Source organism: Coptis chinensis, chromosome 6 (genome assembly GCF_015680905.1).
Source record: "Coptis chinensis isolate HL-2020 chromosome 6, ASM1568090v1, whole genome shotgun sequence".
In the NCBI taxonomy this organism is placed as follows: domain Eukaryota; kingdom Viridiplantae; phylum Streptophyta; class Magnoliopsida; order Ranunculales; family Ranunculaceae; genus Coptis; species Coptis chinensis.
In genome coordinates, this window is record NC_141461.1 from 14,248,363 (window position 1) to 14,263,855 (window position 15,493).

At 37.3% G+C, this 15,493-nt stretch overlaps 1 long non-coding RNA gene across 3 annotated transcripts; it reads left to right on the forward strand.

The window, feature by feature from the left end:
• Positions 1-945: 945 nt before the first annotated feature.
• LOC147491618 (uncharacterized) lies at positions 946-5,157 on the forward strand. 3 transcript variants are annotated; one of them, XR_015199041.1, is made up of 7 exons: positions 968-1,061; positions 1,240-1,373; positions 1,468-1,574; positions 1,846-1,896; positions 1,978-2,091; positions 4,605-4,692; positions 4,781-5,157. It is a non-coding gene; the product is annotated as an uncharacterized LOC147491618 (long non-coding RNA). The 3 variants fall into 3 exon arrangements; XR_015199040.1 differs by lacking the exon at positions 1,240-1,373 and having other exon boundaries at positions 946-1,061; XR_015199039.1 differs by lacking the exon at positions 968-1,061 and having other exon boundaries at positions 1,082-1,373.
• Positions 5,158-15,493: the final 10,336 nt, after the last annotated feature.

Here is a 15,493-nt window from a genome sequence, read left to right on the forward strand (position 1 = left end):
GTGATTTGGTGGACTGTGAAATATGAAGACCAATGGAGCTAGTGATCCACCAGCCAACTCTCACATTGAAGAAAAAGTAAGCCTGATCCTATTTATAGCTAGCTGTATAACCGAATATTTATATACATTTTAAATAAAAGAAACTGAAGGTTGGGGCAATTAGGGCTGGTCATCGAGTCGAGCTATTCGTGAGTAACTCGAGCTCGGCTCGTTGAAGGCTCGACTCAAACTCATTCGCACAAAAGTATGAGTCGAGCTTGAGCTTAATTTAAAGCTCATTCTAGATAGCGAGTAGTTCGAAGTTCGAAAGTAGCTCATGAAGTTACTCGTGAGCTACTCGAGTCGAAGCTCGAGCTTGAGTAGCTCATGAGCTACTCGCTTTATAAACCCATACGTAGTATATAATTTATAATTTATACGACATTTTATACTTTATACCCAACTATAATTTACAATTTATACTAGGTTTAATGTTTTATATACATTTTTTTCGAAGTTTGAGCTCGAAGTTCGAAGTTCAAACGAAAGCATAATCAACTCGAAGTTCGAACCTCGAGCTCGAGCTCGTGTAAAACGAAGTCGAGCCGAAGTCGAGCTCGAGCTATTAGTATAACTAGGCGAAGTCGAGCTTGAGCTTCAATATTAAGCTCGAACGCGAAGTTCGAAGTCGAAGTTCGAAGTCGAAGCCAGCGAGTCGAGCTCGAGTATAGCAAAACTCGACTCGGGTAGCTCGATGACCAGCCCTAGGGGCAATTTATAGCTAGCCTTATAAAAAGAGCATGTCTTCCATGCGCGAGATGTATGGTGCGCAAGCCCCAAGAGACCATAGATGTAGTACTTTGTGATGCAATACACCCTCACCCCTTGTGGATGTGTGGTCCAGATTCAATACACGCACCATAGATTTACCCTTATAAAAAATGTGCATTTTTTATACATCTTTATATAAAAGATTCGGCTAACTGTTTTCTTTGGAAAGTATAAACCCGGTTTGGTTCTTTTGAGAAAACAGAAAAATGGAAAACATATTCTTTATCCCGATCATCTTGATTAAAATAAAAGTAAGTTGCTTTTCTTATTTACGAGAGAACCAGTATTTTCCATGAAAAGAGGAAGAAAGGCTATATAAGCTGTGATTGGTTAACCAAATATTGTCTGATAAAATTCGTTGAAAATGAACTGCCGAAATTCATTTTCCATGAATGGGCACATTTTTGAGTGTTTGGTTTTTTTTGATAGGCAAGTGTTTGGTTCAATATGTAGAAACGTATTTCTGGACCGAACAAAGACAACAGTCCCATACACCAGAGCATAGGATGAAATACCCATCCAAACCCCAATCTCTCGTGAACAGCCTTCTTCCTCTTTTCATGGTCTGTCCTTATTTTCTGCTTTAATTTTAAATTTCCAATTCATAAACATTGGTAACTTCAGGATTTATTAAAGCCGGGTGTTCTTCGAATGCAGACTTTTGTTGTCTTTGATTAATGAGGCGTGAATGTGGGCTTGAAGAGTTAAAGGTATTAAAAGCGTTGGTGCAGGTGTATTGCCAGGAAAAGGAGATGGGTCAGAAGGTGAGCTTGTGTACGTGAGAGCTAAACTTGAATGAGTTGTGGGTTCAAGAGATTTTTGAAGCATTTTATCAACTTGTAGAGTTCTCATAATCAACTTGTACCAATTTACTGGTCGAAAATTATTATTCTTCATCATCAATGGTAAAATTGGTGGTGATGTTGATTTAGAGAGGAGAGAAAATGAGAAATCTAGGGGAAGTATAGGACGATTCGAATACCACGATCTAACTTGTTCATGTGTCAATTTTCTAATAGCTTATTTTTTTATTAGGGACATCTGGATGCCGAACTAAATGAGGTTGGGGGACAACACGCAGAAGCAGTAAGTTATTGATGCTTAGTGTATATTTTTGGAGATCCTTTTCCTTTATTCATACTGGATTGGGTACTTTCTTTCTTGAAGGTGGCTGATCGATTGTCGAAAGAATATAAAGTCTCCATTCTTTACTCATCCGATTTAAAACCAGCGTCTGGGACTGCTTAACTGATAGCAACCTACTGTGGTTATTATCTTGAGGTATGAACAATGAAGCATTTTCTTTTGTCAAGAAAAGAGATAAAGCATTTTCTTATTAAGCTACTAGTCTGATGGAAACGAATCCTCAATATTGTAGTACATACATTTTTATAGTTTTTTCCTGCACCATTGGTGAGCTTAGAATCGATCTCAGCACATTGGTATAGTGAATATTTTTATACTTGTGGACACCCCCACTTTTGCCCTTGGGAAGATTCATTCACAATTTTTGCCTTTTCTTCAGGTTAGCTGATTTCATCTTATTTAAATTGGTGTGGCCAATGTGAAATTTCAAAATTAATTTGTTTGATTTATTTTCCTTTTTATTCAATTCATGTGTTTTTTGAAACTTTGATGATATATTAGAATGCAACTGTGGAAGGCATAATTAACTAAGTAGAATGAACATATGAAAAAGTTTGAACAAATGAGTGTATACATACCAAAAAAAAATGAATATGCTAGAAATTATATTGGAAATACATGAATTGATTTATGACTATTGTCAATCATATTTATTCAATGTGTTTTAGACTGATGGATTGAAACTTTATTCGAAATACCTATAGGTGGTTTGAACTGTTTTAGGTAGGTATATGTAACAGGTTGTTATTAGAGTGGTCTTCTTCTTTGAACGAGATTTACTATCTTTGGAATTGGCAGTTAAGTCCTGTGAACACTACACACTGGCATAATATATGTATATGAAATTCCAAATGGCATATGGATTGAACTCACTGGAACTCGCAGCAACCATTAGGATACATTGACTGTGCATGTTACGTATGTGCAATATATAGATAATGGAAAGGATAGGGTTCGTGTGGGTGGGGGGGGGGGTGGTGGGGGTGTGTTGTAAATTTATTTATTATTTTTATTATTATTATTATTATTATTTTAAAACCTCTAGTGGAGAGTGGTAGTTAGGTGGATGACCCCTGGTAGTATAGTATACCAATATTTCAAAGACTATATTCTGTGATCCCTGTTTAGAACAATGTTTACACCTTAATAGATGTATTACTTGCCAAATATTATCTGTTGCATTTATGGGTAAATGTTCTTATTGTAGATGATGATACTTGTAGACATATTGTATGTTTGATTTGTTTCTTCCACAGTTTCTGCCTTAGTTTTTTGGCTGTGTTCAGGATGTATCATAAAAACTAATGCCGTTTTTTTAGTAAGTGTGGAATCCCAAATTGCACAAAACATCAAACCATTTGTCATAATTTTTCTTTTATTTACTTCATTTCTTTGTTGTTCTGACTCTAGGTGGATGTTTAGGTTTTGAAGTTTTTAAAAATGGTTATTCTTTTATTAGTTAATTGAACATCAGAACATTGTATGGCCATTGGGGATCAGACCACCTTAGCTTATATTATTTCGTTGTTGCATTTTTGGTTAATTTTTAACATGCTAATGCATGTATACCATGAGGTGACGTACAAGTTTGATGTAAGCAGAAAGAGTTGGGCCTACAGCTCACATTTGGTATTAAGGTGGAGGTGTCCATCTAAGGGGAGTACACCTTCTTGAATATAGAAGAGAGCTGATAGTCTAAGTTTTAGGGAACAGAAAAAAAAAAAAAAATGACGCCTTTACCTTACCTTACCTTACCTGGTATGAATTACCACCTCATGCATAAAGGCTACCACTTCATGCTTCTTATGTAAGGATATTTAAACATTGGTAGGAATGGATGGGCTTGCGGATGGTTAAGGGGAAAAGAATGACTTCCATTCTTTGGTCGGATCCAAGGAGATGTAAAAAGATGCTAACGGTTAGGAAAAAGTAGTTTACTGTAAGCTTGAGGGTTTGATTTAGATTTTTATGGTAGTGAGTTAGTTAGACTTGCTGGGTAGTTTAAAATAATTAAAGGAGACCTCATTTACATTACTGAAACAGCAAGAACTTCAATTCATGAAGTGATAGGAACTTGTGCTTTGGTTCTTTTCATGCAACTTTAAATTGGAAGTTTCAATTCCTTATTTAATTATTTGCCTTCTTTGTTAGCTTATTAGAAACTCAATTGTGGCAGTTGCTCCGTGGACGCTTAAGACATTAGACTGGAGATAGTACTAATTAAGGATTTTACAATTATAGACTACGCACTAAATGACATGTTCATATTTAGATTAGTACAACTAGCTATTTGACTTGTCAAAAAAAAAAAAAAAAACTAGCTATTTAAGTTCACTCTACGCTGTTAGCTACAGTTATAGGAGAACTAATAATTAAGATGCTGCACTAGCTGGACTGATTATGAGCTCTGTTTTTACTTAGTTTGAGTTAGATTTAGGTAACGACAACCTATATGGTAAAGTTAATTAGATCAAAAAAGAGATAGGCCTTTGCCGCCTTCCCAATCGGGAGGAGCAACCTTATACACTTCCCATCCTATAGTTCCCTTGGATTCACAAGACCTCGTATCTCTTATAAAAGGATTGGATTAACTGTTTTTCATATCAAATTTTCCTATTGGCACCTTTTGATGTTGTATTTTGTGGCAGATTTTTTACAGGTATATTTCTTAGGGATTATGATCCTTTGGATGGTTTCGTACTCAAAGTTAATGATACATCACATTCTGTTGCTCAGGTACATCTCTTGTAAATATTTGAAATTACCTTCAATTATGTGTAACAATTTTTTTTTTGATTGGCAATCCTGTTTTAAATGAGATCAGTAACTCTTTTAGAGGGTTAAGGCAGACCCACACTGGTTACATTGAAGGACCCTAGCCCGAAGGCTTACATTGCCCGAAGGCTCATCAACCCCGAAGGGTCTCACCAATGCGCCTCCTGAAGGCTTACATTGTCCGAAGGCTCATCAACCCCGAGTGTAATAATGGTAACACACTCGGTTCATTATTTAGGTTTTATAATTTTTTCTTTGCTAGTATGTTTCCATTTGATGTGAGACGAAATTGATAGTGATTTTCATTAACTGGTATATAATGCAACAATGAGATTTGTAGGAATATGTACAACAAGGTATCACTTTAATAGAGAGGGGTCAATGACTCAGGTTCCTAATACATTACAATTTTCTTTTGAGTCTTAATTAGACTTCATTTTTAGTATTTTACTAGATGGTGCCATCTTTTCTGCCTTAGCTGATGAAATAGAGTGTATCTCAACATCTTTCTTAAAGACCTTTGTATTGTTGCGTTTAGTTCTATTAGTCAAATATAATGAGCAAAGAACAAGTCTAACTTCTATTTAATCATATGGTAGATAGACTTTATGTGGGGATGATGGTGAATAGAAATTGTTTGAGAATTTTACCTTATGTAATAATGAATGTCGCTGGACAACTGTTATTGTATAAAGGTGTGATATCTAATAAAATTAGTATAATGTTATTTATGCTATTTTTTCTACTTATTTATGAGTGAATAAGATACTTGTAAATCTGTTGCTAGTGTGTGTATGCCTACAAAAGCATTGTAGTAGATTCATAAGGTGTTTATAGGGAGAGAGTTTAGGGAAACTAGCAGAGAGAAAATTGGAGATGCAATATTGTAATTAACTTTTTACCTAGCCTTTTTGAGTAACTTACTAGCCCCTCACCCGGCCAGGAAAATTAAAATGTGTGGCTAAGATTCCCGTCTACAGTTACAACGCGCTTACCATAACTTTTCTATATATATATTTTTTTTATTATATAGAAAAGCTATGGCGCGCACGGTGTACTTGTAAGCATGATTCTAGTCCACTCATTTGAAAAAGTACAACTGGTTTGTTAAGTATACACAAAAGGGTCAAAACTCAAAAGGTTTGTCTATGTTTATGTTGTCATATGTGTAATATATAGCGAATAGAAGGGGTATGCTCCACATGTGTGTTGGTTGGGGGGGGGGAAGGAATTTTTTCGATCTTTTTTGAGTGTCGAGTGGGGGGGGGGGGAGTTAGGTGGACCCCTGGTTGTATATCAATATTTCAAGGACTATCTTCTGTGATCCCTGTTTATAACATTGTTTACACCTTAGTAGACGTATTACTTGCCAAATATTATCTGTTGCATTTATGAGTAAATATTCTTATTGTAGATAATGATATGCGTACATATATTGTATGTTTGATTTGGATGTTCACCGTTTCTTCGACAGTTCTGCATTAGTTTTTTGGCTATGTTCAGAATATTACGTAAATAATATAAGTGTGGAATCCCAAATTGCACAGAACATCTAACCATTTGGCGCACAAAGTAGGTGGATGTTAAGGTTTTTAATTTAATTTTTAGAAACGGTTATATTGCAAAACCTACTATACATTTAGACTGGTAGGAACATATATCTTGAAGCTACAGTGACACCGAGTGTCCGATGGTGATTGTTTTTTCCAAAAACCTTCAAATAATTAGCCTTCAGTATAATTAGTGTTACTCTTTTGCCTCCTCACCTTTCATCCTCAATTTGTGCATTTTTGTTTTGTAGATAGCTACTTGTATAGCTGTGATGCATTTAATTTTATGATACGGTGGACTTGTGGAAGTGAGTCTTTCTAAGTTTCTCATAGAACGGGCCAGGTTAACTGTTTCTCATAGGGGTTTGAGTCTTTTCTTTTAATTGTAACTGTTTAACTGAATTCGATGATCCTGAAGAGTTGGCTTGAACCACGCACTGTATCTAAATCCCCATAATGGTGATTGTTATTTGTCGCCTGGATGCATGAACTCCCCTAATATCGAAATGAAACAACCCCAACTCTAAAATCCGTGTCATCTTTAGCCTTGATGTGAAGTTCAGCAAGGTATATTAAGCCATCCTTATGTTTCTCAGTAATCGGCTTTTGCCTCTCTTATTCTAATATTGTCGTTTCCCACCTTCCAGTGACCAATTCACCCTCCAAGAGTTGAGATTGAGTTTCTTGAGTCGCCTGTTGAGGTCTTTTTCTTCTCTAAGTGCACTTTTCATGTCATGAAATTTGTTTCATTGATACATTATGTAATGTAATTTGGGAAAGTTCAAAACAAATGAGTATTTCACTTTGGTCCATCGTGTCTCTGAGGATAAGAAACATTGGTTTGGTTAGCTAGTATAGTTTTATATATGAAAAATGGCTCGGTATCACATTAAACTAATCTCAACATTAGTATTTAGGGCCAACTTGTACAGTTATGCAAACATCTGTTGCAAACAAAACTTTTTTGCTGTGCATGAATTATACATTATACAAATATCTGGTTTATTGTTACATTGTGATCAACATGGTTTAGTTACTACCTGATCTTATGGTTCTCAGGTTCTCACCTTTGTATTAATTAGTACAGAGAGTGAGTCTCTCGGACAGATAGGGGAAAAAGTAATTCTAAAGGACATTTTTTTTTTTATTATTGAGCGGGTAGATAAAATATCAAGTATATTACGCGAAATTAAAAACGGCTCGGGCATATGAAAGTTTAATTATACTCCTAGTACGAAATAATAAACAACCTAGTATAACCGGTTATATAGTATAAACAGTAATTGTTCACCGTTCATACTTCATTCAAAACAAAAAAAGTTCCCAACATTTGTTCGCCTCACTATCAAAATGCAGTTGAAACTAAATATATCAAAACCCAATAAGTTGCATAATTTGAAGGTAGAATCAACTATAAAGTTAGTAAAAATTAGAAAAACTTGAAATAACAAAGTTTCATATCAATGGTTATTCAGTGAGGTAGACACGACAAAAGTTCATAATAACAATGTCATGGGTAGTTCTCTACGTTTAGTATGTATTGATGTCTAGCAACTAACAATTTCATGACCTTAGTGTCTTCATTGATATTTGATTACGGCTAGTACAGTGAAACACATTGAACTAAAAGTGCATACTTCGAGTAGTTTAACAATGCAACTCCAGCAATTGTTTTTGCAGTTGCAGTAATATCGTGTGACATGAGTATGAGGCTATGAGCTACTACAACAATGAACTATCATCGTGACACCCCATGCCACCACAATAGCAAATAGAGTTTTAATTAGTAAAATTGTGTTGATAGAGAATTGAAAAAATTATGTACTACAAAGTTTGTATTACATCATATATGATGGTTAGAGATTTTGGAATGATATGAAATTTTGTAGATATGATCTCTATAATGGTAAGATCATACCCACAAAGTATTAATTCTTGGTTCAATTTATAAAAGAGTGTTGTATAAACTGTTGTTTAAAAAATGTTGTATATAGATCCCTCCTCATCTATATATAAATAAAATCGTGAAATAATAAATATTGGTACTTGTTACTGCCGGACCCCATATTGTGTTGGGCAGACCCCAAAAACTAAAATACTTATTACAAATGTGTCATTGGTCCCAAAAGTTGTTTTGTGTTGGGGACCCCAAACAAGGAAACCAAAGTAAAATTTGACTTGTTGATGGAAAGGACCCAAAATGAGGGTTTCTTCAAAATTCTTTTCTCTTCCACCATAAAAACTATAAACCCAACAATTAAACCCTAACACTAAACACTAATGGAAGAGCCCAACCCCATTTTAGAACATGAAGATACCCACAACGAAGAAAATGTAATGCATCATGACCCCATTCAAGAATAAAAATATAGAACAAGTTCCAAGTGACCCCATTCAAGAAGAAAATGTAGAACAAGTTCAAAGTGAAGAAAATAGAGAAATGGATGATGATGCATTTAATAAGAATAAGGTAAATCTAAATTAAACGTAATTATGAATGTAGTAATTATGCATGTAGGAATTATTGATGTAGGAATAAAGTGATTATACATGTAATAATTATGCATGTAGTAATTATGCATGTAGGAATTATTGATGTGTATAGTGATTATACATGTAATAATTATGCATGTAGGAATTATTGATGTATATGATTGATTATACATGTAATAATTATGCATGTAATAACTATGCATGTAGTAATTAAACGACGAATTGCTAGGTCGTGGTTTGTATTTAACACCAAACGGTCTCGTCACACCGTCTGACCGGTCCAAAATGATGTGGCCATGTCGTTTTGGGATTTGAATTTGGAAAAACGATTTGTCGGTTTTTGCGACTTGAACGGTGTGGCCACACCGTTTGAAGTTAATCTAAAACGACATGGTCACACCATTTGGACTAGGTCCCAAACGGTGTGGCCATGTCGTTTGTGGCATTTGGTACTTAAGCCAAACATCAATTAACAACTGTTCTTTATTTAGGATCCTTGGGTGTGTTTGAGAACTCGGAAACTTCGAATGGCGTGGATGATGTTCAACCGCTTTCAATGGATACAAAATGTAAATATTTACTACGGAAGAGGTACATAGTAGGCATTGTTTTCACTTTTTTTTATTTTCTAAATGAAATTATATTAGTTTATTGATTGTTGTTTTCTTTCATATCTTTAGGTATTTCATACACGTAGTGACGTAATTGGTTGGGCAACTGCTCGGGGAAAACAATGTAATGTGGTTGTGGTAATTGGAAAGTCGCAGAATGCTAACGGGAACCGAGTACCAAGGCTGGATTTAGATTGCGAAAGTTTGGGCGTGTATCGTTCACACAAAAAAGCAGAGAAAGTTAATAAGAGAAATACGGGAACCATGAAACGTGGATGTCCATTTAAGTTAAGATGTATTTTCCAACGCGGCACTGTTGATAGTTGGAAAATTGTCGTTCTTAATGGTGTTCACAACCATCCATTAGTGAACACCCTTGAAGGACATGCATTTGCTACTCGACTGACTGTTCCACAATTCGAGTTCTTGTCAGAGATGACTCAAAATGGAGTTAAACCTAAAGAAGTTTTGAAGTCCATCAGACATAGGTTTCCTGATAACCTATCTAGCATATATCAAGTCTACAATGCCAGGCACAAGGTGAGGACATTGGATATGAACGATCGCCGCGAAATGCACGAGATTGCGTGAGTTGTTAGCGTAAAACCATTATTTCGAGGAGGTGAGAGAGGATATGAATACGGATGAGATAACGGATTGTTATGGGCCCATCCGGACGGTGTTAAAATGGCTCGGACTTTTCAAAAGTTTTCATCATAGACGCGACCTACAAAACCAATAAGTATCGGTGGCCTTTATGCGGTTTGTGGGGGTGACTTCAACCACGGAAGTCTTTCACGGTCTGTCAAGTGTTGCTCCAATCCAAAAACGATAGACTATGAGTGGCTTTTTTGCGTCGGTTTAATGGTTTCTTTGGGTGAAGAAAGGCCATCCGCGGATCGTGTCGGATGGGGACTTGGCCTTGATGAGTCTTTGCTGATATTGTGTTTCTCGACGCCGCGCACAAGCATCTCGTAGATGGCATATCTATATGGCCCTTGAGAAATGCAATGATTTTTTCCCACCACGTAACTAGTAGATAAAGCCGGTTCTCGTGGAACACCAGAGTGAAATCGAGGACCGTGGATATCTTCAACCGTAGAATTCTTTGCTTTGGAAAAACACTATAGGGTTGAGTACTCCAATTTTGTTAGTTATCCGCGAGACTTGGTTGCCTTACAAGGATCGATTCGTATGTTGTTGACGATCAATCACATTCACTTTGGGAGTACAACGACTAATAGAGTCGCGGTCTCATGCTCGTGAAACGCGTGTTCTAGGAAACACAAACGGACATGATTTTCTAAGTATGTTTTACTTGATCCACCCGATTTTAGAGATCCAAATGCCCGAGATTAGAGGTGCGTTCGAGAAGAGTCCGATTGTAAACCAAAGACCACTACCGGATTCCTTTATTTCGTGAACTTAGAAACTTGGTCTCAAGAAAATGTTTGGACTTGCTTTATGAAGAACTAGATACCCATGTAAGCCGTCGGCCGCTAAAGACTCGAAGTTCATTTGTGGGGGTGTTATTTTGCGCACTACCATGGATTGTCATGTGCTCACGAAATCATTGAACTTCAAAAGCAAGAACGTTCCATATCTTTGAGTGCTATCGATCCCTTTTGGAAAACTCTGTCTGTTTTTCCAAGTGTGTCGGTGGGTGTTGGTCCCGATTGTAGACCTTCGATGGATATGTTTATGAAAAGGTATGAAATGGCTTCTGAAGAAGAGCAGAGGGTTATGGTTAGAAAACTTATGGAGATTGCTGTGCCATAAACTACATGGCTATAACCACCTCATGAGGAGGCAAAAACCAAAGGTCGGCCTAAGGGTAGCTGCAAGAGAAAACTTCCAACTGAGGATGAGAACTCTTCAAAGCGAGATTCATCTGGTTTTGAACATTCCCAACGTGAGCATGAAGAGTGGGTCTCGTCGCAACAATCGGAATGTACGCCAAATTCCAAGCCTTCTCATAAATTCCAAGCTACTCCAAACCCTCCTGCAGAGAAGTCTTCTCCGAAACCACCTTTGCCACAAAAAAAAACCACACCACAGAATAACTCTTCTCAAAAGTCACCTTTACCACCTAAAACAACTACACCACGGAATAACTCTTCTCAAAAATCACCTTTACCACCTAAAACAACCACACCACGGAATAACTCTTCTCAAAAATCACCTCAAAAGTTAGACATTGGCATCCTGAGGGAGCCGAGACATTACGGTTTGGACATTCCAAAAGAACTGCACAAATATATTGTTAAAGTGGATGACCCTGTGGGTGATTGCAATTGCGGGTATAGAGCAATGTGCATTGCAATGTGCATTGCACTAGGAAAAAGTTAGAAAGAGTGGTCGTGGATGAGAAATGAGTTATTACAAGAACTTAATGACAACCTCCCCCTATACTGTACATTGTACACTCACAGTGAGATTAGGCATTGAAACCTACAATTTCCCATGAATGCGGTTGGGCACCCCTCGTAAGTGGATGAGCATGCCCTTTCTTTGGATATCTATTTGCTTCGAGATTTAATGTCATCCTCGTACATTTAGGAAGTATATATCCCGCCATCTTATTTTGCCGAATCGAGAACCCAAGCAAATCCCGGAGAGAGTAAAGAAAGTGTTGGGTACCGCTTTGTCTAGGGATGTCATTTTGTCCATGTTGAACTTGTTGATGATTGTCCGGTTCCAAAACCGATGCAAAGATGGTGTAGAGCTCTCGACACTTAATTGCAGATAGTTGGGATTGCATTACAAGCAAGACAAAGCGCAATTTCTGACATTGAACATTCCCAATTTAGTATTGGAAGACGAGCACACTAATGATGGGTCGAAATACCAATAATAGATGTTGACTAGGAATAAGTCTATGTAATTAATGTTCATGTGGTTGGAATTGTAATTTGGTTTTTTGATACAATTTTCTTAAATTTGATGGTATTTTTTTGTCGAATTAATTGTATGGATGTATGTATGTTTGTTTGATTTTGGAAAAAATGACTTTTGGCAAAAAAAATTCTCTGTTTTTTTGGCACTTGAACGGTGTGGCCATGTCGTTTGAGACTAAAACTTGGAAAAAAAAATGACTTTGCTATTTTTTTTGCCTCTTGAATGGTGTGGCCATGTCGTTTGTAATTAGTCTGAAACGACATGGCCACACCGTTTGGACTAGGCCCCAAATGGTGTGGCCATGTCGTTTGAGATTTGAACTTGGCAAAACGATTTCTCTTTTTTTGGCATTTGAGCGGTGCCACACCGTTTGGACTTAGTCTCAAACGGTGGCGTTTGAGACTAAAACTTGAAAAAAAAAATGGCTTTGCTGTTTTTGCCTCTTGGACGGTGTGGGCACACCATTTGGGACTAAGTCCAAGCGGTGTGGCCGCCCAACCGTCAAAAAAAAAAAAAAGTCAAAAAACAGATGTTGCGTGTTGTTTCGTGTTTTGGCAAAAAAATAGATGTTTCGTGTTTTGGCAATTGATCAATGTTTTATACATGGCATAAGAGAAATGAGAGTGGAGAAAGTGAAGAAGATATTCCAAAAATTTGACAATAACAAAGACGGAGGACTCAACACAAGAAATGTCATATCTGGTAATCTTTGTAAACGGGTTCAATTCAGTGATGAACAAATCACTGCCATCCTTGAAGAAATTTTCAGAACTCTATGAGGAAACTAAACATAAGATTAAGAACTGACAAACAAACCATTCACATAAATAACAAGTAAATAATTAGAACTTAGTTTAACATAACTAACTAAGAGTAAGTTACATCATTCTCTTCCAACACAAGAGTAAGTTATCTTCCAACACAAGACTGCCAATGCTCTATAACACATTTCCAACAAGACTTCCAACAAGACTGCCAATGCTCAACACAGTAAACCCTAAACTAACCAAATTCAACATTGCTAAATCCAATGCTCATTAACGATATCGTCTGCCAATGAACTTGCACCGGGTCAAATTGTATGCCTCCATGAACTCGTTCCGTGCATCGTCTGGAATCGCAGTCCCACCCAATTGCAGGCCTTGATTGAGCAAACGAGAAATTTCATCAACGACGGGGTGCTGTCAAAATTAAAACGAAAAACTACATTATTATATACATTTACATTTATAAAATACCAAAACAAAACAAAACGAAATAAAAAACAAAAAAAACTAACGTTGTAAAGTATTAACTCACCAGATTATGATATGGAAGACTCTGTAGGGAGTAGAGATTAAGATGATTAGGGTTTGTCATTCGAATATGACTATTGTTTTCGTACCAACTCATGTATCTACTAACACACTCCCATGGATAAGACGGAATGGGTTCTCGATGTTCAAGTTGTATCAAGTGATTCTGCCATTTAATCCAATAGGAAGACACACATTAAATTTCACATCGTACCCGCGTTCGGAAATAGTTCGCGTCGAGGTCTTTGATCTTGGGAGATCTGAAGGTACAAACTGATATGACCTAACCGACGAGAACCCTCAAAACATTGTAACTTTGCTTCGACATTATCAAGAAAGCATATAAATCCCTCGAAAAATGCTATTTCATCCACCGGCCGTATAACTTTCGGACTTCAAAGATAGGGATACCATTCAACCTATCAAATAGCATATGATCGAGGAAATTAATCATTAACCACATACTAATAATATTAATTAATAAATAAAACTATTTATATACAAAAATGCTTACATCGGTACAAGTCATATTATCAATCATCTTTCGGGTATGCTTCAATGCATTTGTTGTTGTTAGCATAAAAGATCGAAAGTAAGCGAAAGTACTTATGAGTACGCGACATGCTCAACCGATAGTCATCGTTTGGGAATGGCACGAACACGGGAAGTACTCATAAATCCATGCCTAGATTAATATAGACACCCGGTTAATATTGTAATAGATAGATAAAATTGACATTGAAAAGAAAAACAAAAAACTAATAACCGTAGGAGAGTGAAATAGCACGAAACACCCTTCACCTTGGCACTTGTGGCAGTCCCAAGACTTTGTACAAGTAAGCCCGGTAAAAGGTCGCACCCCCACGCCGTAGTCTCGATCTCGGCAAATTTCATAAGGGCCTCGGATAACAAACGGAACTGCAGTTCGAGGCGATGTCGGTGAAGGCGGTACATCCAAAGAAAAACAACAAATAAGCTCTCACAAAGAAACCGCGAACTCTTTTTGGGTTGGCGCTTCTTCACAACAACCCCATTTTCATCCCGTAAATCTTCATCTCATCACCTTCCCAAAGAAATCTGCTTCATCAAGAAATCCATCCTAACTTTGGAAGTGAACTTATTGGATTTCATCTCCCAAGATCTATCTTGTCCATGGGTATGCCAAGACCTTGGTGGAGGAGTCTTTTTATCGTTTCTAGGGTCAAATCGGTGTCCCCGATCCACCGCTTTGCCTCCTCGATCGAACTCCTAAGAATTGGGAAACATCGGCCCAACGTGATTGTCATCTCACCTCCGCGGCATATGAAGCGTGTTGGTCTCACGGATGCCACCTCTCCACAAACGCAGAGAGACCAACACAGGGATCGATGCCTATATACACCTAAGACCAGAGCACATAAGCGGTCCTTTGAAGCTCCACATGAAAATTAGAACAGTCTGAACACTCTCCGACAATATCCCATTGTACCAACTTGTTCAGGTGCCCATGACACTTTAACACCCCTCGCTCCGCCTAAAACAACAAAAACTTAGTATTAATGTATGCACAAGGTTTCGTAATACAAAATTTAAATACTAATAGACAATATATAATAATATTACCTACCCCTCCCAAATATCGCGAGCCACGTGCACCGCATAGTCATATAACAGATGTGACACACGAGGGCCACCTTCATAAACGCTTCTCTGGAACTCCAAGTCATTATTGGACTTTCTCACAATATTCACTGGAGGTACAGGTACAGGGACTTCCTCGTCATCAGCATCCTCCTCTTCCTCCTCATCCTCCGCGTCCTCCTCATCCTCCGCGTCCTCCTCTTCTGCATCATCAACACCCTCTTCGTCATCTTCTTCACTATCATCTTCTTCACCATCACTTACAGCTACACTCTTCCCACGATCCATATTTACA